The 27,142-nt window shown below is 38.6% G+C and overlaps 1 protein-coding gene across 1 annotated transcript in view; it reads right to left on the bottom strand.

Moving 5' to 3' along the window:
* The window catches only part of UBE2F (ubiquitin conjugating enzyme E2 F (putative)), a gene marked incomplete in the record, with an annotated part of 973,189 nt that extends 946,654 nt beyond the window's left edge, over positions 1-26,535 (bottom strand). The window contains 1 exon segment of the mRNA XM_053698825.1: positions 26,388-26,535.
* Positions 26,536-27,142: the final 607 nt, after the last annotated feature.

The raw sequence follows: 27,142 nt of genomic DNA, 5'->3' as shown, positions 1-27,142 counted from the left end.
AGATTTAAATAAGAATATTGTAATTAATAATAATATTAATTAGATTTATTTTAATAAGAATTTAGTTAGGGATGTTAGAGTTAGATAGGGTTACTATACTTTATATATTAACGATATTAACTATATTAACCCTAATATAATTAGGGTTAATATAGTTAATATAGCAGGCGGCGGTGTAGGGGGATTAGATTAGGGGTTAATGTGTTTAATATAGGTGGCGGTGGTATAGGGGGATTACATTAGGAGTTAATATTTTTAAAATATATGGTGGCGGGGTAGGAGCTCACTTTAGGGGGTAGGTAAGGTAGATGGCGGCGAGGTAGCTAAGGTAGATGGCGGCGGGGTAGGCGGGGTAGATGGCGGCGGGGTAGGTGGGGTAGATGGCGGCGGGGTAGGTGGGGTAGATGGCGGCGGGGTAGGTGGGGTAGATGGCGGCGGGGTAGCTAAGGTAGATGGCGGCGGGGTAGATGGCGGCGGGGTAGATGGGGTAGATGGCGGCGGGGTAGATGGGGTAGATGGCGGGGTAGCTAAGGTAGATGGCGGCGGGGTAGCTAAGGTAGATGGGGGCGGGGTCCGGGAGCGGCGGTTTAGGGGTTAATAACTTTATTAGGTGGCGGCAGGGTCCGGGAGCGGCGGTTTAGGGGTTAATACATTTTTTGCGCATATTAACAGCTGTTTCAAAACGCATGCGCAAATTGTTGTCTCATCGGGAGCGCGATTCAAGCCTACGTAAGAGAGCAGGAGGGACTGCTCTATAAGCAATACCGGAAGTCAAGGATGGGAGGAGTTGGCGTTCAAGACGTAGATAAGTTATAAATTAAATTATAATATCACAAGATGCTTATTTTCCAAAATAACTATTGCGGTTTACATTGCAAGTATATTAGGAATTAATAATGTTCATTAGAAAGCATATAATTTATGCTGACTTTAAAATGTATCGTTTCACTTATTTTTAAATAACACAGCTCTGATTTTCAGACTCCTAACCAAGCCCCAAAGTTTTAGGAGAAAACCGACAGATACCTACTCCAGTTTGCTCCTGTTTGTGTAAAGTGTCTTTTCATATGCAAAAGAAGGGGGAGGGTCTTATTTCCCACTTGCAGTGGGCTTTCCAGCTATCCTTTTCAACAGAGCTAAACCGAGAGCTTCAAAGTAAGTTTTTAAACGGTTTTATACTGGATTTTTATCAGTATCTGTGCATCTTATTCTTTATAGTAGTGTCTATTACATGCAGTTAAATAAAAAATGGTGTATACTGTCCCTTTAAGAAGTATTTTCAGCATAATCTCAAAAACATAATTTATGCTTACCTGATAAATTTATTTCTCTTGTAGTGTATCCAGTCCACGGATCATCCATTACTTGTGGGATATTCTCCTTCCCAACAGGAAGTTGCAAGAGGATCACCCACAGCAGAGCTGCTATATAGCTCCTCCCCTCACTGCCATATCCAGTCATTCGACCGAAACAAGACGAGAAAGGAGAAACCATAGGGTGCAGTGGTGACTGTAGTTTAATTAAAATTTAGACCTGCCTTAAAAGGACAGGGCGGGCCGTGGACTGGATACACTACAAGAGAAATAAATTTATCAGGTAAGCATACATTATGTTTTCTCTTGTAAGGTGTATCCAGTCCACGGATCATCCATTACTTGTGGGATACCAATACCAAAGCTAAAGTACATGGATGATGGGAGGGACAAGGCAGGAACTTAAACGGAAGGAACCACTGCCTGTAGAACCTTTCTCCCAAAAACAGCCTCCGAAGAAGCAAAAGTATCAAATTTGTAAAATTTTGAAAAGGTGTGAAGCGAAGACCAAGTCGCAGCCTTGCAAATCTGTTCAACACAGGCCTTATTTTTAAAGGCCCAGGTGGAAGCCACAGCTCTAGTAGAATGAGCTGTAATCCTTTCAGGGGGCTGCTGTCCAGCAGTCTCATAGGCTAAGCGTATTATGCTCCGAAGCCAAAAGGAGAGAGAGGTTGCCGAAGCTTTTTGACCTCTCCTCTGTCCAGAGTAAACGACAAACAGGGCAGATGTTTGACGAAAATCTTTAGTAGCCTGTAAGTAAAACTTCAAGGCACGGACTACGTCCAGATTATGCAAAAGACATTCCTTCTTTGAAGAAGGATTAGGACACAATGATGGAACAACAATCTCTTGGATTGATATTCCTGTTAGAAACCACCTTAGGTAAAAACCCAGGTTTGGTATGCAGAACTACCTTGTCTGAATGAAAAATCAGATAAGGAGAATCACAATGTAAGGCAGATAACTCAGAGACTCTTCGAGCCGAGGAAATAGCCATCAAAAACAGAACTTTCCAAGATAAAAGTTTAATATCAATGGAATGAAGGGGTTCAAACGGAACTCCCTGAAGAACTTTAAGAACCAAGTTTAAGCTCCACGGGGGAGCAACAGTTTTAAACACAGGCTTAATCCTAACCAAAGCCTGACAAAATGCCTGGACGTCTGGAACTTCTGCCAGACGCTTGTGCAAAAGAATAGACAGAGCAGAGATCTGTCCTTTTAAAGAACTAGCTGATAAGCCTTTGTCCAAACCCTCTTGGAGAAAGGACACTATCCTAGGAAACCTAACCTTACTCCATGAGTAACTCTTGGATTCACACCAATAAAGATATTTACGCCATATCTTATGATAGATTTTCCTGGTGACAGGCTTCTGAGCCTGTATTAAGGTATCAATGACTGACTTGGAGAAGCCACGCCTTGATAGAATCAAGCGTTCAATCTCCATGCAGTCAGTCTCAGAGAAAGTAGATTTGGATGATTGAAAGGACCTTGTATTAGAAGGTCCTGCCTCAGAAGCAGAGTCCATGGTGGAAAAGATGACATGTCCACTAGGTCTGCATACCAGGTCCTGTGTGGCCACGCAGGCGCTATCAGAATCACCGATGCTCTCTCCTGTTTGATTTTGGCAATCAGTCGAGGGAGCAGAGGAAACATAGGCCAGGTTGAAGAACCAAGGAGCTGCTAGAGCATCTATCAGCGTTGCTCCCGGGTCCCTGGACTTGGATCCGTACCAAGGAAGCTTGGCGTTCTGGCGAGACGCCATGAGATCCAGTTCTGGTTTGCCCCAACAATGGACCAGTTGAGCAAACACCTCCGGATGGAGTTCCCACTCCCCCGGATGAAAAGTCTGACGACTTAGAAAATCCGCCTCCCAGTTCTCTACACCTGATGTGGATCGCTGACAGGTGGCAAGAGTGAGACTCTGACCAGCGAATTATCTTTGAGACTTCTAACATCGCTAGGGAACTCCTGATTTTTCCTCTTGATGGTTAATGTAAGCCACAGTCGTGATGTTGTCCGACTGAAATCTGATGAACCTCAGATTTGCTAACTGAGGCCAAGCTAGAAGAGCATTGAATATTGCTCTTAACTCCAGAATATTTTTGGGAGGAGTTTCTCCTCCTGAGTTTACGATCCCTGAGCCTTCAGGGAGTTCCAGACTGCGCCCCAACCTAGAAGGCTGGCATCTGTTGTTACAATCGTCCAATCTGGCCTGCGAAAGGTCATACCCTTGGACAGATGGACCCGAGAAAGCCACCAGAGAAGAGAATCTCTGGTCTCTTGATCCAGATTTAGTAGAGGGGACAAATCTGAGTAATCCCCATTCCACTGACTTAGCATGCATAATTGCAGCGGTCTGAGATACAGGCGCGCAAATGGCACTATGTCCATTGCTGCTACCATTAAGCCGATTACTTCCATGCACTGAGCCACTGACGGGCGTGGAATGGAATGAAGGACACGGCAAGCATTTAGAAGTTTTGATAACCTGGACTCCGTCAGGTAAATTTTCTTCTCTACAGAATCTATAAGAGTCTCTAGGAAGGAGACTCTTGCGAGTGGTGATAGAGAACTCTTTTCCACGTTCACTTTCCACCCATGCGACCTCAGAAATGCCAGAACTATCTCTGTATGAGACTTGGCAATTTGAAAGCTTGACGCCTGTATCAGGATGTCGTCTAGATACTGAGCAACCGCTATGCCTCGCGGTCCTAGAACCACCAGAAGTGAGCACAGAACCTTTGTAAAAATTCTCGGGGCAGTGGCCAACCCGAAGGGAAGAGCTACAAATTGGTAATGCCTGTCTAGAAAGGCAAACCTTAGGAACCGATGATGATCTTTGTGAATCGGTATGTGAAGGTAGGCATCCTTTAAGTCCACTGTGGTCATGTACTGACCCTCTTGGATCATGGGTAGGATGGTCAAAATAGTTTCCATTCTGGATGATGGAACTCTGAGGAATTTGTTTAAGATCTTTAGAGCCAAGATTGGTCTGAAGGTTCCCTCTTTCTTGGGAACCACAAACAGATTTGAATAAAATCCCTGTCCTTGTTCCGTCCGCGGAACTGGATGGATCACTCCCATTACTAGGAGGTCTTGCACACAGCTTAGGAATGCCTCTTTCTTTATCTGGTTTGATGATAACCTTGAAAGATGAAATCTCCCTTGTGGAGAAGCTTTGAAATCCAGAAGATATCCCTGAGATATGATCTCCAACGCCCAGGGATCCTGAACATCTTTTGCCCACGCCTGGGCGAAGAGAGAAAGTCTGCCCCCACTAGATCCGTTTCCGGATAGGGGGCCGTTCCATCATGCTGTCTTGGGGGCAGCAGCAGGCTTCCTGGTCTGCTTGCCCCTGTTCTAGGACTGGTTAGGTTTCCAGGCCTGTCTGGAATGAGCAACAGTTCCCTCTTGTTTTGAAGCGGAGGAAGTTGATGCTACTCCTGCCTTGAAATTTCGAAAGGCACGAAAATTAGACTGTTTGGCCTTTGATTTGGCCCTGTCCTGAGGAAGGGTATGACCCTTGCCTCCAGTAATGTCAGCAATAATTTCCTTCAAGCCAGGCCCGAATAAGGTCTGCCCCTTGAAAGGAATGTTGAGTAATTTAGACTTTGAAGTCACGTCAGCTGACCAGGATTTAAGCCATAGCGCCCTACGCGCCTGGATGGCGAATCCGGAATTCTTAGCCGTTAGTTTAGTCAAATGAACAATGGCATCAGAAACAAATGAGTTAGCTAGCTTAAGCGTTCTAAGCTTGTCAATAATTTCATTCAATGGAGCTGTATGGATGGCCTCTTCCAGGGCCTCAAACCAGAATGCCGCCGCCACAGCAGTGACAGGCGCAATGCATGCAAGGGGCTGTAAAATAAAACCTTGTTGAATAAACATTTTCTTAAGGTAACCCTCCAATTTTTTATCCATTGGATCTGAAAAAGCACAACTGTCCTCAACCGGGATAGTGGTACGCTTTGCTAAAGTAGAAACTGCTCCCTCCACCTTAGGGACCGTCTGCCATAAGTCCCGTGTAGTGGCGTCCATTGGAAACATTTTTCTAAATATAGGAGGTGGGGAAAAGGGCACACCGGGTCTATCCCACTCCTTGCTAATAATTTCTGTAAGCCTTTTAGGTATAGGAAAAACGTCAGTACACACCGGCACCGCATAGTATCTATCCAGCCTACACAATTTCTCTGGAATTGCAACTGTGTTACAGTCATTCAGAGCAGCTAATACCTCCCCAAGCAATACACGGAGGTTCTCAAGCTTAAATTTAAAATTAGAAATCTCTGAATCAGGTTTCCCCGAGTCAGAGATGTCACCCACAGACTGAAGCTCTCCGTCCTCATGTTCTGCATACTGTGACGCAGTATCAGACATGGCTCTAACAGCATTTGCGCGCTCTGTATCTCTCCTAACCCCAGAGCTATCACGCTTGCCTCTTAATTCAGGCAATCTAGATAATACCTCTGACAGGGTATTATTCATGATTGCAGCCATGTCCTGCAAGGTAATCGCTATGGGCGTCCCTGATGTAATTGGCGCCATATTAGCGTGCGTCCCCTGAGCGGGAGGCGAAGGGTCTGACACGTGGGGAGAGTTAGTCGGCATAACTTCCCCCTCGACAGAACCCTCTGGTGATAATTCTTTTATAGATAAAGACTGATCTTTACTGTTTAAGGTGAAATCAATACACATTCTCCTATGGGGCTCCACCATGGCTTTCAAACATAATGAACAAGTAGGTTCCTCTGTGTCAGACATGTTTAAACAGACTAGCAATGAGACTAGCAAGCTTGGAAAACACTTTAAAACAAGTTTACAAGCAATATAAAAAACGTTACTGCGCCTTTAAGAAACACAAATTTTCCCAAATTTTGAAATAACAGTGAAAAAATGCAGTTACACTAACCAAATCTTTACAGTGTATGTAATAAGTTAGCAGAGCATTGCACCCACTTGCAAATGGATGATTAACCCCTTAATACCAAAAACTGAATAGCTCTACTGTGGCTTTTTACCTCCCTCAATACGACTTTTGAACCCTTCAGAGAAGTCCTGGATCATGCAGGAAGAAGCTGGATGTCTGTGTCTGTAATTTTTGCTGTGCAAAAAAACGCCAAAATAGGCCCCTCCCACTCATATTACAACAGTGGGAAGCCTCCAGGAACTGTTTCTAGGCAAAATTCAAGCCAGCCATGTGGAAAAAACTAGGCCCCAATAAGTTTTATCACCAAACATATGTAAAAAACGATTAAACATGCCAGTAAACGTTTTAAAATACACTTTTATAAGAGTATGTATCTCTATTAATAAGCCTGATACCAGTCGCTATCACTGCATTTAAGGCTTTACTTACATTACTTCGGTATCAGCAGCATTTTCTAGCAAATTCCATCCCTAAAAAAATATTTTAACTGCACATACCTTATTGCAGGAAAACCTGCACGCTATTCCCCCTCTGAAGTTACCTCACTCCTCAGAATATGTGAGAACAGCAAAGGATCTTAGTTACTTCTGCTAAGATCATAGAAAACGCAGGCAGATTCTTCTTTTGATTGAAGAAATAAACTAAGTATAAAACACCACAGTCCTCTTACGACCTCCATCTTAGTTGAGAGTTGCAAGAGAATGACTAGGTATGGCAGTGAGGGGAGGAGCTATATAGCAGCTCTGCTGTGGGTGATCCTCTTGCAACTTCCTGTTGGGAAGGAGAATATCCCACAAGTAATGGATGATCCGTGGACTAGATACACTTAACAAGAGAAATCAAGTCTATCTGGGATTACATGAAGACTGAGGCTGCCTAAATCCACAGAAGAACTGCAGTTAGTTCTCCAAGATGTTTCAAACAGCGTACCTGCCAAGTTCCTTAAACTTTCTGAAAGTGTACCAAGAAGAATTGATGCTATTTTGAAGGCAAAAGGTCATCACACACAATATTGAATTGATTCTAATTTTTCTACCGTTTACTCACTTTTGCATTTTGCTAATTGATAAAAAAAAAACACTATACATTTTCAGTGTTCACATCACTGGGAGAATCTGCTACGCTACCTTATCCACATAAAACGAAAAATTAAAATTAGTGACAGCACACCGTGAATGTATAAAAGTGCAAAAACTTTATTATAGGAATTAACCCAAAAAACAAACTGCAGCAATGTTTCCGGCTATAAGCCCTTAAAGGGACATTATACACTTGATTTTTCTTTGTATAAATTTTTTGTAGATGATCCATTTATATAGCCTATACAGTTTTTTTATATGTATAATTTTGATTATTTTTAAATAACATTGCGTTGATTTTCAGACTCCTAAGCAAGCCCCAAAGTTTTAGGAGAATACGGATGTAAACCTACTCCAGCTTGCTTCTGTTTGTGTAAAGAGTCTTTTCATATGCAGAGGAAGGGGGGAGGCTCTGCTTTTGTGCTATATAACCACTAGCACTGAGTGTTCCAGCTAACCTTTTCTTAACAGTGCTAAACTAGGAGCTTCTAAGTAAGTTTTTAAACGGTTTCATATTGGATTTTGATATCAGTATCTGTGCATATTATTCTTTATAGTAGTGTCTATTACATGCAGTTACATGAAAATTGGTGTATACATCCCTTTAATAATGCTTATTCAAGTTAGGCAAACACATTCCTAAACACTCTAAATACAATTATACACACCCACAGTTGATTTTGGTACCTTTTTTTTAACCCTTTAATAACTTTTTTTTTTTTTTTTTTTATTTATTTATAACTTTTTATTGGGCAAATAATATCTTTACAGCTTTGTAAATAGCAAACACATATTGGTTTACACATTTTGGATTTTTACAGATCCCGTTATTGCGAGTTAAACTTAAACATTATCAACATAAACATCAGCGTTAAGTAACAATTAAAACATATTTAGCATGTTGCAACGCAACCACACACAGAATCAGGCTTATTCTTACTTCAAATTCTTATTCATAGAGATTCTAAGTTTCTAAATCTTATACCTTTCCTCTTATTCCAAGGTAAAGGTAGTAAACTCGTACATAACTCGGAACAAAAATAGACGGGGAGGGGAAAAGACAAAAAAAAAAAAAAAAAGGGGGGGGGGGAGAGGTAGCAAGAAGTGGAAAGTTGGTTTCCCCCCCCCCCCCCCCCTCACTGCCTACCCTGCTCTGGTAGCCATATCCTTGGGAATGTTCCTCTATCTGTTGTATAAACCATTCAGATTTCCTAAAAGCAGATGTTAATTGTATTTGAGAGCTTATAGGGAGAGCCAAAATTAAAGGTTTCCATTTAGCAAAGAAGCGGTGCAATTGTTTGTTACTGCAGACTTTCGTGTTGTATTGCTCCAATACTATTTGGCATTGTGCTTTACTCAAAAATTCTGAGAACTTCGGCCTAACCTTGCTTTTCCAGTTAGTGAATATTACATTCCTACCTACCAATATAATTGCATTCAAGAATCTATAATTAATTGCTGGTGAATCATAATTGAAAAGGGACAGTATCTCTTTTTGTGTAATCTGTATCTGGTTTCCCAAAAGTTTATTACACCAAAAGTTCACTTTATTCCAAAATTGCGCTATTTTAGGGCATTTACAGACACAGTGAATTAAATCTGCCATTGTTTGTCTACATTTAGGGCAATCACCTCGCTCTGTAGTACCCATCCACTTAGAAATTCTAGCTGGGGACAAATATGACATATTCAATAACCTAAGATGAGATTCTTGCCAACTAACTGAAGTTGTGGCCTTGGTTACTAATCTCATGCTACCAGCAACCCATTCCCTCTCGATCCAAGGTGCTACCTTCTTCCATTTCTCCGCTAATCTGTTAATATCTAAACCACCTTGAACGTTGATCAAGGTTTTATTTAAGTGGGTAGTTTTGTTACTCCCTTCGTAGTATAATTTAATTATTCTCCCTAATTCTCCAGTCTCTAATTCCAGGCCTGTTTCCCGCCTCAAGTTCCCAATCCAATGGCTTACCTGCAAATACGCGAAGAAGGATGTGTTTGCTAATTTATATTTATCTTTCAAATCCTCAAAGGACCTTATTGTCAACTTATTTTCTAGGCACATTTGACCAAGCGAATTGAGGCCATTCCGAGAACACTGATGGCTTCAAACCTGGCAAAAAACTGGGATTACCCGTTAAAGGGAGAAACTGCGATTTACGAAAATTACTCTGTAATACTTTACAAATTCTCTGCCAGGCGCCCACAACATCTTTCAACGTAAAGAATTGCGCTACATTAGCTGGAAGTTTCGTCACTGGGTTATGAAGTATCGCTTTCAGATCGAAAGGGGTTATTAAATATGATTCCAGATCATACCAGGTAACCTGTTCTTTTCGGGTGATCCAATCAAGCGCGAACTTCGCCACCGCCGCATAGTTATAGAATCTAATATTCGGACACGACAAGCCCCCATACATTTTTGGGAGAGTTAAGGTTGAGAGAGCTATACGTGGCTTCTTCCCACGCCAAATAAAGTTATTAAAGATCCTCTGAATTCGAGAGATGTCTTTATTATAGAGCAAAAGAGGAAAGTTTTGTAGAAAATAGAATAATTTAGGGAACATAATGGTCTTAATAAGCATAATTCTTGCTGAGATACTTAATAGCAAGTTAGACCAATTCTGCAGCTTATTTTGCATATCTGCTATACATTTAGGAAAGTTCAGTTCATACCATGACCTAGGATTGCTACTTAAGTGCACTCCAAGGTATCGCAGACATTTAGTTTCCTGGAAAGGGTGGATAACTTCTTTACTTGGTTTGTATATCCATAGTAGCTCTGATTTTTCATTATTAATCCTGTAACCGGAGAAGGAGCCGAACAGGTTGAATATATGGAGGACTTGAGGTATAGCCTGCGCGTTGTTACTAAGAAACAGTAAAAGATAGTCTGCGAAGAGCGAGAGTACAATTTTTTGGGTGCCTATTCTAATTCCTTTTATTTCCTGTCGCAGGTATATCGCCAAAGGCTCTAAGGAAAGATTAAATAAAAGTGGGGATAAAGGGCAACCTTGTCGAGTCCCTCTCCCCAGTGGGAATCTGTCCGAAGTTTCTCCATTAATAATAATTGATGACAGTGGATTTTTATACAACCTCTGTATAAACTGCTGGAAACAGCCTGTCAGGCCAAAACCTTCCAACGACCTAAAGAGGTGATCCCATCCGATTGAGTCGAATGCCTTCTCGGCATCGACCGTTAAAATTGCACGGTCAGGTCTAGTATGAGCTCTCTGAAATGTTTTGTTTGCGAAAAAATCCAATACTATTTGTGCTTTCCGAATATTTTTGACTGGGTTACGTCCTGTCATAAACCCCATTTGATCAGGATGTATTATGTATTCTAAACAGCTCTTAAGTCGCTTAGAGATAATAGCTGTCAGCAATTTATAGTCCTGATTTAAGAGCGAGATAGGTCTATAAGATGTTGGCATTTCAGGGTCTTTTCCTTTTTTCAGGATCATGACCACATGCGAGGCTGAGAACAAAGAGGACTGTGTTTTATTGTTAATAAAAGTACTCATTAAATAGAGACTGGAGAAGAGGGAGAGTTTGTTCGCGAAGAAGTTTATAAAATTCGGCCGGAAGATCATCCGGACCGGGCGCTTTACCTGATTTCAAATTTATTATCGCATCCGATATCTCTTTTAACGTGATTGGTTCGTTAAGTACTTGAAGGTCCTGAGCTGTAACCTGTGGTAATTTAATCTGCTGCCAGAAGTAATCTTTATTAACTTTGTCTATTGGTGTGTGGGAATACACTTTTTGGAAATAATCTAGGAACGCCTCTCTTATTTCTGAGCTCTTAATTAATCCTTTACCTTGATAATTAATGGCTGAAATATAATTTTTCTGTTGCCTAACCTTTACAATTTTAGCTAATGTTCTAGCCGATATACCCTGACTTCCTGCAAAGAAAGTTTTTTGTTTCTGATCTGCGATTACCATTAATTGCTTAAAGAAAAGGTCCCGTTCCGTTTTTGCATTTTTATATTTATTCCAATTTACTGTGGAGGGATTCTGGATATATCGAGAATATTTGTTCTTAAGTGTATTAGCTAGCTGTTCCTCTCTCCGTTTCCTTTTGGCCTTGTCCCTAATTAGATATGCTTTTATTTCACCTCTCATAACTGCCTTTGCAGTTTCCCAGAGGATTTCAGGTTTACTCAGATAGTTCTTATTGAGGTCAAAAAACTCTTTCCATCTCCCTTGCAGCCATGTGCGAAATTTGATATCATGGATAAGATATTGCGGAAAAAAGAAGCGTGCATTGTTACTCCGGAGCGGGGCTCTGTACTGAATTTCTAACAAAATAATTGCATGGTCTGATAGTTTAATTTCTTTAATATCTGATTTAATATCTGACCTCATCATTTGATTGGAGATTAGAAAGAAATCTATTCTCGAAAAGGATCTAAATGATTTAGATTCGCATGTATATTCCCTATGGTCTGGGTGCTGTAATCGCCAAATATCCTTGAGAGCCAGCTTCTGGCAGAATTTGGAAAGTATCTTTGTATCTCTGGCCTTCTTATCTGTGGACTTGCTATTGAATCTATCTAAAGCATATGAAAATGTCATATTATAGTCTCCAGCAATAATTATATTTTCCCCCATGAAATTAAATAATTTTGTACTTAGTGATTCCCAGAATTCTCTGTTTTATTTCTGTCGATAAATTTACTATTTCTTGTTTCAGGCCTTCAAACTGTGGCATGAAAAGTAAAGATATTTGATGCAGAAGTGCTGTCGTGTCAACATTGCTCAGATTGGGGTCATTATGGGCCTCCAAATCACTAGGTTTATCCCTTTTGTCTTTTTGCTTAGGTGGCATCGCTGGTGAGTTAGGTTTAGAATGTGACATATTTGTCCATGTGAAATTAGGGTAGTGAAAGCACTATCAAGAGAGTGAAGTGCAAGTGATAAAGTGGAAAGAAAAACAAAACCCAAGCTAGGGAAAAGAATAAACAAAAACACAGCAAGGTGGGGATAGTGAGCGTGGAAGGTGAGGGATTGGTGTATGGTGTTGGGGGGAGATGGGAAAAAAAAGAGAGAAGAAAAAAAAAAAAGAGTCAAAGCAATTAGGGTTGGACAAGCCGGGGTGTTAAACTGTGAGTGACAATAAGTGTTATACGCGATACCACCTAAAAATTGTTATAGCTATATTCTGGGCTATAGAGATACTCTAATCAGTATCTCTATGTTTTCTCTCATGTAATTGCCAAGAGTCCATGAGCTAGTGACGTATGGGATAGCAATACCCAAGATGTGGAACTCCACGCAAGAGTCACTAGAGAGGAAGAGATAAAAACAGCCATATTTCGCTGAAGAAAATTATCCACAACCCAAAATATAAGTTTATTCTCATAAATTAAAGGAAAAAACTTAAAACATAAGCAGAAGAATCAAACTGAAACGGCTGCCTGAAGAACTTTTCTACCAAAAACTGCTTCAGAAGAAGCAAATACATCAAAACAGTAGAATTTAGTAAATGTATGCAAAGAAAACCAAGTTGCTGCTTTGCAAATCTGATCAACTGAAGCTTCATTCCTAAAAGACCACGAAGTGGAGACTGATATAGTAGAATGAGCTGTAATTTTCTGAGGCGGGGATAGGCCCGACTCCAAATAAGCTTGATGAATCAAAAGCTGTAACCACGATGCCAAGGAAACAGCAGAAGTCTTCTGACCATTCCTAGAACCAGAAAACAACAACAATAACAAATAGACTAGAAGTCTTCCTGAAATCTTTAGTAGCTTCAACATAATATTTCAGAGCTCTCACCACATCCAAAGAATTCTTAGGATTAGGACACAAGGGACAAAAATTTCTCTATTAATGTTGTTAGAATTCACAACCTTAGGTAAAAATTTAAATGAAGTCCGCAAAACTGCCTTATCCTGATGCAAAATCAGAAAAGGAGATTCACAAGAGAGCAGATAATTCAGAAACTCTTCTAGCAGAAGAGATGGCCAAAAGGAACAACACTTTCCAAGAAAGTAGTTTAATGTCCAAAGAATGCATAGGCTCAAATGGAGGAACCTGTAAAGCCCTCAAAACCAAATTAAGACTCCAAGGAGGAGAGATTGATTTAATGACAGGCTTGATACGAACCAAAGCCTGAACAAAACAGTAAATATTAGGAAGCTTAGCAATCTTTCTGTGAAATAAAACAGAAAGAGCAGAGATTTGTCCCTTCAAAGAACTTGCAGACAAACCCTTATCCAAACCAGCCTGAAGAAACTGTACAATTATAGGAATTCTAAAAGAATGCCAAGAGAATTTATGAGGGGAACACCATGAAATGCAAGTCTTCCAAACTCGATAATAAATCTTTCTAGAAACAGATTTACGAGCCTGCAACATAGTATTAATCACAGAATCTGAGAAACCTCTATGACTAAGCACTAAGCGTTCAATTTCCATACCTTCAAATTTAATGATTTGAGATCCTGATGGAAAAACGGACCTTGAGACAGAAGGTCCAGTCTTAATGAAAGTGGCCAAAGTTGGCAACTGGACATCCGAACAAGATTGGCATACCAAAACCTGTGAGGCCATGCTGGAGCCCCCAGCAGCACAAATGATTGCTCCATAATGATTTTGGAGATCACTCTTGGAAGAACAAAAGGCAGGAAAATATAAGCAGGTTTATAACACCAAGGAAGTGTCAACGCATCCACTGCTTCCGCCTGAGGATCCCTGGACAGGTACCTGGGAAATTTCTTGTTTAGATGAGAAGCCATGAAATATATTTCTGGAAGACGCCACATCTGAACAACCTGATAAAACACATCTGGATGGAGGGACCACTCCCCCGGATGTAAAGTCTGACGGCTGAGATAATCCGCTTCCCAATGGTCTATACCTGGGATATGAACCGCAGAAATTAGACAGGAGCTGGATTCCGCCCAAGCAAGTATCCGAGATACTTCTTTCATAGCTTGGGGACTGTGAATCCCACCCTGATGATTGACATATGCCACAGTTGTGATATTGTCTGTCTGAAAACAAATTAATGGTTCTCTCTTCAGAAGAGGCCAAATCTGAAGAGCCCTGAAAATCGCATGGAGTTCCAAAATATTGATTGGTAATCTCGCCTCTTGAGATTTCCAAACCCCTTGTGCTGTCAGAGATCCCCAAACAGCTCCCCAACTTGAAAGACTCGCATTTGTTGTGATCACAGTCTAGGCTGGACGAACAAAAGAGGCCCCTAGAACTATACGATGGTGATCTAACCACCAAGTCAGAGATAGTCGAATATTGGGATTTAAGGATATTAATTGTGATATCCTTCTATAATCCCTGCACCATTGGTTCAGCATACCAAGCTGGAGAGGTCTCATATGAAAACAAGCAAAGGGGATCGCATCCGATGCTGCAGTCATGAGACCTAAAACTTCCATGCACATAGCTACTGAAGGTAATGACTGAGTCTGAAGGTTCCGAAAGGCTGCAACCAATTTTAAACATCTCTTGTCTGTTAGAGACAGAGTCATGGACACTGAATCTATCTGGAAACCTAAAAAGGTGACCCTTGTCTGAGGAATCAAAGAACTTTTTGGTAAATTGATCCTCCAACCATGTTTCAGAAGAAACAACACTAGGTTAATTCATGTGAGATTCTGCAGAACGTAAAGACTGAGCTAGTACCAAGATATCGTCCAAATAAGGAAACACCGCAATACCCACTCTCTGATTACAGAAAAGAATTTGTCCAAATATCCTTGAAAAATCTTAATCTGCCCCCTACCAGCTGAGCTGGAATGAGGGCCCCACCTTCATGCGGACTTGAGGGCAGTCATTGGTATCTTAAATGGCTTGGATTTATTCCAATTTGAAGAATGTTTCCAATTGGAAACAGATTCCTTGGGGGAAGGATTAGGTTTCTTTTCCTTATTTTGTCGAAAGGAACGAAAACGCTTAGAAGCTTTAGATTTACCCTTCGGTCTTTTATCCTGAGGCAAAAAAACTCCCTTCCCTCCAGTGACAGTTCAAATAATGGAATCCGACTAAGAACCAAATAACTTATTAGCTTGGAAACAAAGAGATAGCAATCTGGACTTAGAAGTCATGTCAGCATTCCAAGATTTAAGCCACAAAGCTCTTCTAGCTAAAATAACTAAAGACATAGATTTAACATTGATTTTGATGATATCAAAAATGGCATCACAAATAAAATGATTAGCATGTTGAAGCAAGCTAACAATGCTAGACAAATCAGAATCCAATTCTTGTTGCACTAAATTTTCCCAACCAAAAAGTTGATGCAGCTGCAACATCAGCCATAGAAATTGCAGAAATTATTTTTTTGGTTCCAACAACATCCGGAAATTACACACTCACGTCATTGAAGACACAACCTTGTGAAAGGACTCTGCATCAACTAAGATGCCGTGACGAATTTGCATCATCGAACGTAAAATCTCGCGCCAAAAATGACGCAATATATTTTGGTATTTTGCGCCCTCGCGAGCCTAATTCTGCCAGCGAATTTAAAATGACAGTCAATTGAAAAAAAAAAAAGACTATACCCCAGGTAAGAAATACATTTTCCCTATAAAATGTATTTCCCAGATATGAAACTGACAGTCTCCAAAAGGAAATATACTGAAAACCTGAATCATGGCAAATATAAGTACAATACATATATTTAGAACTTTATATAAATATATAAAGTGCCAAACCATAGCTGAGAGTGTCTTAAGTAATGAAGACATACTTACCAAAAGACACTCATCCACATATAGCAGATAACCGTTTCAGTACTGGTTTGGCTATCAGTAGAGGTAATGGAATATGAGAGTATATCGTCGATCTAAAAAGGGAGGTAGGAGATGAAGCTCTACGACCGATAACAGAGAACCTATGAAATAGATCTCCCGTGAGGAAAACCATTGCATTCAATAGGTGATACTCCCTTCACATCCCTCTGACATTCACTGTACTCAGAGGAATCGTGTTTCAAAATGCTGAGAAACGCATATCAACGTAGAAATCTTAGCACAAACTTACTTCCCCACTTCCATAAGAGGCAAAGTTTGTAAAACTGAATTGTGGGTGTGGTGAGGGGTGTATTTATAGGCATTTTGAGGTTTGGGAAACTTTGCCCCTCCTGGTAGGATTGTATATCCCATGCGTCACTAGCTCATGGACTCTTGCCAATTACATGAAAGAAATTTATGTCTTACTAAAGATCAATTTGTACCATATTAAAGACATGTGCAGTCAGCAGTTTTGTTCACTGCTGAATGCGGAGGAAGGCGGTAGCATTTGTCTCTTTTCGGGGCCGGATTTATTCTTGTGAAAGTGCAACACACTAAGATCTGGATTTAGTGTGTTGCACTTTACAAGAATAAATCTGGCTCAGAAAAGGGCTGAATGCTGCAAGCAACCGCCTTCTTCCGCATTTGGCAGTAGGCAAAACTATTGAATGCAAATATCTAAAACCAACAATCTTAAAACAATTATTTAAAGGGAGGAAACCACAAAAATAGTTTTCATGATTTGGATAGAACGTACAATTTTAAACAACTTTTCAATTTACTTCCATTATCAAATTTGTTTTTTAGTTTTCTTGTTATCTTTCGCTGAAGGAACAGCAATGCACTACTGGCAGCTAGCTGAACACTTCTAGTTAGCCAATCACAAGAGACAGATGTGTGCAGGCACCAATCAGCAACTAGCTCCCACTATTGTAGGATATGTACGTATTCTTTTATAACGAGGGAAAACAAGAGAACAAAGCACATTTGAAAATAGAAGTGAATTTAAAAGTGTCTTAAAATGACATGCCCTATCTGAATCATGCAAGATTAATTTTGATTTTCCTATCCATTTAATTATTTAAAAATATAGATCATAATCCCTATTCTGACATCGAGGATGCCATGTGCCAAAAACTTTATCCACTATACTTCCATTTCTTCAACAAGAGCTCTCTATCTCTCACTCTTCTCAATTTTGGAATATGGACTATAACCTGGTACCTAAGTTGACAGCCTGTATTATTACGTATTGTGGACTTGGGCTGCACAATCCTTTCTGTCTCAGTGAGGATGGTCTTACAGATACAACAAAGCCCACACCGCATGTTTAACAAATAATTCACCCAATTAGCTTAACAGGTATAATAATCTTCAATCTACCTCCCGCATCTGCCAATTATTTTTAATAACTTTATGCATTTTATCACTATCTTCATTAAACTCAGAGACAAATCAGCACTGTGGGTGGTCTCACCTATATAACAAAGTCTGAGGATATTAATAGCAAACAAGAGGAAGTAAAAAAGACAACATATTTGGGTACCTCAAGAACAGATTAAGTCTAATAATATATTCATTTTTGTTTCTGTGATTAAGATGGAGCACCATATTCAGTTAAGACTGTGTATCATTGTATTTAGAGTATTTAAGAATGTGTTTTGCTAACTTGAATCAGCATGATTAAAGGGACAGTCTACTTGATATTTTTTTGGTTTAAAAAGTTAAAAAAACCCTTACTACCCATTCCCCACCCAGCTTTGCATAAACAACATTGTGATATTAATATAGTTTATAACCACTAAACATCTGACTGTTTCTAAGTCCCTGCAGGCCGCCTTTTAATCTCTGTGTTTTTTACAATCTTGCACACAGCCAGATAGTGCTAGTTCATGTGTGTCATATAAATAACATTTTGCTCACTCCTGTGGAGAATGAGAATGGTTATGCAGGAACCAGCACTAATTGGCTGAAATGCGCGTTTGTAAAAAGCACTGACATAAGGTAATCAGAGGTAAAAAGTATATTAATGTAATAGTGTTGGTTATGCAAAACTGAGGAACGGGTAATAAAGGGATTATCTATCTTTTTAAACATTAACAATTTTCAAGTAGACTGCCCTTAAAGCGTTTGTATCTTGAAAAGTAGCCGTAGGTTTGTTGTCTGGGGATAACTCCTATAATAAAGATTTTGCACTTTTATACAAGCAAGTGGTGCTGTCACCAATTTGAACTTTTTTTTTTTAAACCTACAAAGAACTGAAAACACAAAAACAATATGACACGCTAATTAATATTTAAGTATAGGATAAAAAAAGTTTTTTTGCCTCCTAAAATTGTACTTTTTCCACTCCTACCAGAGAGGCTGGGATGTATAACGTAAATTGAGTGGCACTAAAATATATTGGTTGCTTAGATATTAAGCATAGGAGTGAATTTACATATGGCTTCTTACTAACCACAGCAATGGAACAGGTAAAAATACTCAACAAGGTTTTCACTAAAGAAACAAGCTTAAATTACTATAAAATATGTATTTTGATCGATTTTTGCAATGTAGTGCTTAACTGTCAATATATGCTATGCATAACATTGGCTTTAATGTAAGAGATCTGAAAAATAAACCAAGACATCCATTCTTGCTTTTCACACCGCAGTGATGCACACAACCTATGATAACATTTGCCCTTATTACTATAATCTGATATGGTAGGGGATTGAACAGCACTATATTATTATGCTGTTTTGCAACAAGATGATGCTTAGATGACAAGTTGTCATCTAGATTTTAAATCACGTATGTACAAGATAACAATTGATTTGTGGTATACATGAAAAGGGGCTTTGATGTGTACAAAAGTACACAAAACAGCACTCAGTGTATATCAGACAAAATATGTTAGATTTTATTCTTTTCCCCACTTGCAACTTACATATTACATCATCAATAACCATGGTTATTTCTTTATAGTTTAGTTATAGTTTGGGTTTTGTCTCAAACATTTTTTAATCTTCTACACACATTCATCCCTATAAAAAAAAAAATATATTATTTGGCACCTAAAAACACAAATTCTGCCATATTGTCAAAGACCACAGATCTACACCAGGCGTTTACAAACATAAAAGAAAATATCAATACCATAAAATATATATAAAACAAATACAACTGGACCCACTCCGTACACTGATCTTGTCTGTAATATAGGTGTTCCTCATAAAAACCAAATGGGTAGCAAATTCAAATCCAGTGGTACTTGTGAGTGCAAAAAAAGAACAGCAGAGAGAATAGTACTGCTGTAACCAACATAACATTATGATTAAATAAAACTTACAAATTAGTACACAAAGGTGGGACACAAATAGACTCCACCCCAGACTGTCTGCAAACTTCCACCTGTTTGTTATAGAGTGCTTATTCTAGTCTACAAAACGTGTACTATAATTTCAATGGCCTTTGTGTTACTTTGTAAATAAATACCTGAATTCTACTTATTTTACCCTTTATGAAAAGCCTTGTTCGTACTATATTTCCTTATTGAAATATTTGATGAACAGATCATTTATTCAGAAGTGTTCTAATTATATTTGCAGTGACACACAAATAATAGTATTCCAAAAGAGTAGCAGCATCACTTCTTCATTTATTACAAAGAATTTATTTAGAGCATCACCTTTACAAACGTTTTGGTCTACCTGACCTTAATCAAGCTATATTCTACCATCTAAAAAACACTAATTTTATATACCCATACTGGGTGGTTATCTCAATCAAATGCATTAAAAGGTACATTAAACACTTGGAGATGGTAATATAAAAAGGATATATATATATATATATATATATATATATATATATATATATATATATATATATATATATATATATATATATATAATTTTGAAATTGTGACCTATTTAGTTCCTGTTAGAAATGGAAGTGTGACCTATTTATAACTGTCCCTAATTGGCCACAGCAGAGAAGGTAACCAAAGTGTTACAACATGGAAGCCCCCACTGTTTTATAGACACTAAAACTTTACACTTATTTTGTCTTTATTTTAACAGCTATTGAAACTTTAAAAAAATACATATACATGTTATTCTCAGACTAATATTTTCTTTGAATACATCATTCTACCTAGCATTTATTTAGTGTTTAACCCCTTAACGATCAAGGACGTACGCCACACGTCCTCAAAAAAAATACAGTTAATGACCGATGACGTGTGGCGTACGTCCTTGGTCTGGAAAGCAGCTGGAAGCGATCCTGCTCGCTTCCAGCTGCTTTCCGGTTATTGCAGTGATGCCTCGATATGGAGGCATCCTGCAATAACCCCCCTTGGCCATCCAATGCAGAGAGAGCCACTCTGTGGCCCTCTCTGCACCGGACATCGATGGCCGGTATCGTTGGTGGGTGGGAGCTTACGTGGGAGGCGGGTGGGCGGCCATCGGTGCTCTGTGTGAAGTGGAGGGGGGCGGGATCGGGGGCGGGATCTACGGGGGCGTGCACGGGAGCGCGCGCGTGCAACGGGGGGTGGCGGGCGGGCTCGTGCACGGGGCGGGAGCGGGTGGGAACCGCTACACTACAGAAAAAAAAAAAGTTAAAAGCTTAAAAAAAAATAATAAATGGCCAATTAAAAATGTAATCTAAGGGACCTGGAAGGGGTTGGGGGTTGGTCTTGGTGGGGGGGAAAGCTACACTACAGAAAAGGGCATTTTTTTAAAACAAAAGGCACATTTTGTTACAAAACTGGGTACTGGCAGACAGCTGCCAGTACCCAAGATGGCGCCCATTAAGGCAGAGGGGAAGGGTTAGAGAGCTGTTTGGTGGGGGATCAGTGAGGTTGGGGTCTAAGGGGGGATCCTACACATCAGCATATGTAAATATGCTTTTTTTTTTTAAAAAAAAAAAAAAAAGGGCCAAATACCTTTTATTTTAGTACTGGCAGAATTTCTGCCAGTACTTAAGATGGCGGGGACAATTGTGGGGTGGGGGAGGGAAGAGAGCTGTTTGGGAGGGATCAGGGGGTCTGATGTTTCAGGTGGGAGGCTGAGCTCTACACTAAAGCTAAAATTAACCCTGCAAGCTCCCTACAAGCTACATAATTAACCCCTTCACTGCTAGCCATAATACACGTGTGATGCGCAGCGGCATTTAGAGGCCTTCTAATTACCAAAAAGCAATGCCAAAGCCATATATGTCTGCTATTTCTGAAAATAATTTCAGTGAGAAACCTAAAATTGAGAAAAAATTAACGTTTTTTTTTTATTTGATCGCATTTGGCGGTGAAATGGTGGCATGAAATATACCAAAATTGGCCTAGATCAATACTTGGGGTTGTCTACTACACTACACTAAAGCTACCCCAAAAAGCTCCCTACATGCTCCCTAATTAACCCCTTCACTGCTGGGCATAATACACGTGTGGTGCGCAGTGGCATTTAGCGGCCTTCTAATTACCAAAAAGCAACGCCAAAGTCATATATGTCTGCTATTTCTGAACAAAGGGGATCCCAGAGAAGAATTTACAACCATTTATGCCATAATTGCACAAGCTGTTTGTAAATAATTTAAGTTAGAAACCAAAAGTTTGTGAAAAAATTTGTGAGAAGTGAACGATTTTTTGTATTTGATTGCATTTGGCGGTGAAATGGTGGCATGAAATATACTAAAATGGGCCTAGATCAATACTTTGGGTTGTCTACTAAAAAAAAATATATACATGTCAATGGCTATTCAGAGATTCCTGAAAGATATTAGTGTTCTAATGTAACTGTCGCCAATTTTGAAAAGAAACGGTTTGGAAATAGCAAAGTGCTACTTGTATTTATGGCCCTATAGTTTACAAAAAAAGCAAAGAACATGTAAACATTGGGTATTTCTAAAATCAGGACAAAATTTAGAAACTATTTAGCATGGGTGTTTTTTGGTGGTTGTAGATGTGTAACAGATTTTGGGGGTCAAAGTTAGAAAAAGTGTTTTTTTTTTCCATTTTTTCCTCATATTTTATAAAAAAATTTATAGTAAATTATAAGATATGATGAAAATAATGGTATCTTTAGAAAGTCCATTTAATGGCGAGAAAAACGGTATATAATATGTGTGGGTACAGTAAATGAGTAAGAGGAAAATTACAGCTAAACACAAACACCTCAAAAATGTAAAAATAGCCTTGGTCCCAAACGGACAGAAAATGGAAAAGTGCTGTGGTCATTAAGGGGTTAATGTTCCTTTAACTATACAGTACATAGTATGTATTCCTATCTAGCTCCATCTAGTGGTTCTCTTTAAAAATGACAGACCTAATACAGCAATATACAAAAAAGACTTCACACAAAATACATATTTGGATACATCATCACAATTACAAAGTAGTTATTTTGTATATTCCTCTTAATCTGGGGAAATATATTATAAACATGAACTCCAATTTAGGTCTATTCATGCCTACTGGAATAATGGTTTGTAATTTACGCAAAGGTCTCTATAGCTTTCAATAGTTTGACTATCACATCCTTTTCAAGGTCTCATAATATGTTCAATAACCTGAAATCAAAGTTGTGAAACTGTACGTAATACTTCTACAAAAAGGTTAAAGGTATAGGAAAGTTAAATTATACTTGCATGATTCAGATAGAGCATGTCATTTTAAGAAACCTTTAAATTCACTCCTATTTTCAAATGTGCTTTGTTCTCTTAGTATCCCTTGTTAAAATATGAATACGCACACATCATACACTAGTGGGAGCTGCTGCTTATTGGTGCCTGCACACATTTGTCTCTTGTGAGTGGCTAAATAGATATTTTCAGCTTCCTGCCAATAGTGCAATGCTGTCCCTTCAGCAATGGATAACAAGAGAATGAAGAAAAGGTGATAATAGAATTTAATTGGAAAGTTGTTTCAAATTGTATGTTCTATCTGAATCATAAAATAAAATTTTGGGGTTTACTATCCCTTTAAATACTGGAGCTTGTCTGTCATTTTGTCTAATGTTGGATTTGTGTTCAATGATTCCTACGGGTCGACTCTCCTATCTACACCTTAGAGCAAGGACACTTAAATATATTACAAATTCTGTATTGCAAGTATAGAAACCTGGAATTTTAAATGTTTGACCAGTCTAAGAATAAAAAAACCTCTCCCTTAATCATGTTATTGCAGTTACTGAAATTTAGGCATAGATATGAAGCCAATTTTGAATTTGACAAAAACATTTGTTTCTGAATCTTCCCTGGACCTATCTCTGCATTCACTATTTACTATTACATCTCTTATATTCTTACTCCATAGGTATCTAACTAAAATATTTAATCTTTGGATTAAGATCCTTCAATCTATCCACTTAAATATTGTACTGAGATACAAATGTTAATCATTCTCTATACAAAAAATAATATCTATACAATTAAATTCTATTTATCCTGAACCTCAAAAAAAAGGTTTATAAACCATCTCCTGGGGAAGGCTTGTAACAGTCTCAACGTGTTGATCAATATAAACCCGAGGTTTTAAGGAAAAGAAAAACATATTTAATGCCTTTGCTTACTATTTTTCATTCAAATGTTAAGTTGCTAACAATAGAACTACTCCATTTTACACTCTGGAAAATACCACTGAAAGAAAAAGGATTTTCATTTGCTTACCATTTCATTATGTAAGCACATAACGATAGATGGATTTTAAGTTTCAAACAAATTTGACAAGTCCTGGTTTGGTATGAGTTTTAATATAAATAAAACATTGTATAAGTATACTTCTGTATTTAAAACATTTCAATTTTGAAGTTAGTTTCTGGGGGGGGTCACATTTACAATTATCTATGTATGTTCTAAATACATGTATGCAATATTAAATTGGGATTTTCTTTCTTTTTTCTTTATTTTATGAAAAAATAAAGAAGAAAATGTAAATCTGAGTTCTAACCAAACAACACTTACAATGTAGCAAAACCAGACACTTATTACAGGTCCTATGTTCCTTCAATTAATAATAAAAAAAGTTTTACCTTCAAACATCAAATTGTATTATAAATAGCAATGGGAAAAAACAAACAAATATCTCCATAGCAAACTAACAAGCAACTGTTTAAACCCAATGCTGATTTGGTAATGATGGTATACATGCCAAAAAGCAGTCTACATAATATTGTGTGTTTGATAAAATTATTGAACGTAAATCCACTTCTGATAATTCATATTCCATTCTGTAATGCTTATATGTGCATATATATTGCCTATGTATAACGTTGGTGTGACTGTTTTTATACTGTTTAAGTCTTAGGTCAGTGTGACTGCGTATCTCCTTTGGCCTAAAATTCTTTCAAACTGTGTGCAATGCTTTTTCATTTTCTGTCTAGGCCAGTGTAACTATCTATAGGCTAACTGTGCCCAAAATATGTGTTAGTGTGGGTATACAGATTCCAATAACTTAGTCTTTGTTACTCTTTATGTAAAAATATCTCTTTTAGAATCTAGGAAAGAGACCCAAACTTTAGGAGCAAGGGGGGTCAGATTTCTTTCTGTGGCTTTTTATGCACCTGTGAGCTAAATAATATATAGCTATCACATGCTGTTGTGTATCAAACGCTCAAGCAATGCAATACACTTGTATGTTAATATTTATTATGTGGTATGTATGAGTATATGCATACATACATCAGGTCTCAGCAAATACCAGATAGTAGGTAAATCAATAAAATGTTCTTTAGTCCTGGCATTTGTTATTAGCATAGACAGCAGCCAGGATCAGTACTCTCCTCATCCTCACAAGAAGTGATTTCAAGGGTGGCAGCACATCAGTGACAGAACGCTGTGACCGGAACAAGGTTAGAAGATAAAACTGCTGCTACATATTACACAGCAATTACTAAACCCTGCCAATCAAGGGTTAATTCACTACTAACTAGTGTGTTTGGGGAAATCGAGACATTTCTGGTACTCAAGGGGTTATCTGTCTTTTTTGGTTTGTGCTTCTGGCAAGTGCTGAATTGCAGTTGTATTTATCACTGCCAACCAAGAGGTTTAATCAATGTGCATTCTGTTGGGAACCAAGGAATTACATCACAATGTTTTGTATTACTGGTAAGCAAACATATAATTTGAAATAATAATGATATTAAAAACACATTTTTTTATATTTATTTTCTTTTACACACAAGTTTGGGCTGACTACTAGATTTTGAAAAATGCATTGTCTTGATTGATCCCTTGACTACACAGGCAATAAAGGGTTTAAATGACTGATACACATTATGAGTATTCAAAGGGTTAAATTACTACTGTATATTGCTTTAGTTATCCAAAGTAGCATGGGTAGTTTAACCACAGCTGTGCTAAATTCACAGAATAAACAGCAATTGTAGTGGCTGAATACTGCAGTCCACTAGACAAAATGTTAAAGGGATATGAAACCCAAAATTTTTCTTTCATAATTGAGATAGAGAATGCAATTTAAAGAAACTTTCTAATTTATAGTTTTTTCTTGGTTCTCATTATTTGAAAAATCAGAAATGTAAGCTTAGGAGCTGACCCATTTTTGGTTTAGCACCCTGGGTAGCGTTTACCCACCAATCAGCAAGCACTACCCTGGATGCAGAACCAAAAATGGGCAAGCTCCTAAGTTTACATACCTGCTTTTTAAAATAAAGAGAACAACGAAAAAGTTATAATAATAGGAGTAAATTAGAAAGTTTCTTAAAATTGCATGTTATATCAGAATTATGAAAGAAAAATTTTGGGTTTCATATCCCTTTAACATTTTCATTATTATGTGATTATTTACTACATGTGTACTTAAGCTCATAAACATGTACTCAGGTGTCACGTTTTTCTTTCACAATTCCTATGGGGTGCATCACTGCTGACTAAAGTTTTATCTTATTCATTAAAAACTGTAGATGGATCTTACGTTGTCTTTCCACAACATATGTGTAGATCATTGTAGATATCCTGTTTTGCTTACTAAATATCTCTACCTCCCTATGATGTGACAGATATGCAGATCCCTGACGTCTTGCAAAGTGGGCACATATTTATATATAGTTTCCGGGTCGACTAGTATCCCTCTCTCTGCAAAAGTACACATACCCAAATACTCTGTGCCGTGTTTATATGTCTGAGTAATCATATGTGTTTATAATGCGTGGGTCACCATGTCACCATGTATAAATACTACTTGTGTTCTGTGTGTGTGTGTGCCTATTTACACTGTTACTGGCCAATGGCTGTGTAAATATGAGTGTTAGCCTATATCTATGGTTTATTAAACTAGGTGTAAATACTACAACTGTGTCATCACCTGCCCTCGACCGGTCAGTATTCTAGAGTCTTCTAGCTACAATTTCTGGTTGTTTTCCAGTTCCAAATTTTCGTGTTTGAGTTGCCTTTTCCAAGAAGCCGGCCACTTTCTCACTCGTTCAGCAAGGCTGCCATCTTCATACCCACAATACCCTTCACAGCCTGCGTGATGACGTAAGGACGTGACAGATGCATAGCCGTGTCGGCGTTTCCTTGGCAACTAGCCGCTATATAAATATTGGTATTTCTGTTTGACAGATTCGCGAGTCGACTAAGCTAATGCTGCATGGGCACAGCTAAGGTCGTGGTATTAGGAACATTAGTGAAAACTTTGAAAAGGCAACAAAAGTTAATACTCGATGGAGCAACATGTTTTATTGATGGATTGCCAGAACGTTACTTTCTAATATGCTTTAACTTTAAGACCTAATGTATATGTCGTGTCTCACTTTTAAGCGAAATTCACCATGCAGGCTCCTGGAATCTTATTGTTACAGCAAATCCTAGTGACAATACACTTTAGTGCCACTTGCATTTTTATGTTTGAGAGTTAACAATCGATACAGGTAGTTGCATATAGACATACCAACCTGCAAAAAGTAATTTCAGGGAGTTACCACCCCCCACCTGAATAAAAAAGTATGGAAAAAAAAATTACAAATGCAGACATCCCAACCTGCAAAAACTCATTTCAGCGAGGTGGCTTCACCCGCTACTGCTCCGTTACTCCCTCTCTGTTTTATCTTATTTATATAA

Source organism: Bombina bombina, chromosome 1 (genome assembly GCF_027579735.1).
Source record: "Bombina bombina isolate aBomBom1 chromosome 1, aBomBom1.pri, whole genome shotgun sequence".
NCBI classification, from domain to species: domain Eukaryota; kingdom Metazoa; phylum Chordata; class Amphibia; order Anura; family Bombinatoridae; genus Bombina; species Bombina bombina.
Note: the sequence above shows the minus strand (reverse complement) of the source record. Positions and strands in the feature narration are given on the sequence as shown.